The 1248-nt window shown below is 40.5% G+C and overlaps 1 protein-coding gene across 7 annotated transcripts in view; it reads right to left on the bottom strand.

Annotated features, from left to right (window-relative positions):
- Nucleotides 1–948: 948 nt before the first annotated feature.
- LOC147011412 (uncharacterized) overlaps nt 949–1248 on the bottom strand; it is a 50919-nt gene continuing 50619 nt past the window's right edge. For all 7 annotated transcript variants that reach the window (XM_085857845.1, XM_085857842.1, XM_085857843.1 and 4 more), the window contains one exon: nt 949–1248. This exon is cut by the window's right edge and continues 1185 nt beyond it. The gene's annotated coding sequence lies outside the window, so the exon portion shown is untranslated.

Raw genomic sequence — 1248 nt, 5'->3', positions numbered from 1 at the left:
CGTCATAACTCGTCCACAACTTTTTGATATATCATGCTAGATATATCGTTTTTGACCCAATCTCTCAATGGTGAAGAATCACTTTGAAAATTCTAGTAGCCCAATCTGGATCTTCACCAAAATCTCATCAATCCATCTTTGTCTCACACACCCGACCTGCCCACCAAATTTTGTCCGAATCTGTGCACAACTCTTGAGATATCCTGCTCACAGAAAGACAGACAGACAAGGGTGAAAACATAACCTCAGCCCACCTTTGGTGGTGGAGGTAATTGCATGGGCACGTCTCCAATATGGCCACAGTTACTACAATAAGATAGAATATCAAACGCAATGAGGTATCTTGAATTCCATTAAGTTATCTTTGGTGCATGTATTTCAAAATCTCTAAGAATAAGAGGCTACATACCTGTAAATGTAGGACAGTCACCATTACTTTTATCAGGAAAAATTATTTTCATACACTTTACATGCCGTTTTTATAAGTGTGTATCCATGAATTTTCAAAATATGTCATGATGGCAATGCGTAAAAGGATTGTGGTGTTGTATCGTGGTTCCGTTCCTTCCTTGCCATTCCTTCCGAACTTGTTTGCTGTTTTTTTTTCTCGTAATTTCATCCCTACATGTTTTTTTATGATTCGTATTAAAGTGATCTCATTCCTTCACTCGAGAACATTACCAACACCCATTGCTCAAGCTTTGAAAGACCAGGCACGATTAGCCCAATAAACCAGCAGGTGAGTCGTCCTGTACCAACAGGTATCATATACTTTCATTATCACGTTTGCTTCGAGTGTTGCACTTCAGCCTTTTGACAAAATCAGTGATACAATTATAAATTACAAATAACTGCATTGTTACATCTACCACTGAAGGTGGACGGAGGTTATGTTTATGTTGATATTTCGGTTACCTTCCTGTTGACAAGCACAAGACGATGAGAAAGCCAGAGGCAGACAGACACACTGTTTTTATTTTGCAATTGCAACATTAATACAGCTTCCTGGTTGGTAAACAAGGATCCTTAAGGTTCTCCTGCTCCACAACCCCTGTGCTCAATGACTCAGAACACTTTCTATGGCTGGCCGATTACACTAGGCCCAGTTAACTCAGTGAGAGACAGGTGGTCAGAGTCACAGGGTCAAAAAGATCGCGAGGACAGAGAAGGTACGGGTGAAGGCGAGAGGATAGACTTAAAGCAAGGGGGAGGAGGGAGGGGTAAGAGAAAGGACAAAAATAAATAATA

Source organism: Eptatretus burgeri, chromosome 15, assembly GCF_056783735.1.
Source record: "Eptatretus burgeri isolate ZD-2024b chromosome 15, Ebu_testis_v1, whole genome shotgun sequence".
NCBI lineage: Eukaryota > Metazoa > Chordata > Myxini > Myxiniformes > Myxinidae > Eptatretus > Eptatretus burgeri.
This window is presented reverse-complemented; position numbering and strand designations above follow the sequence as displayed.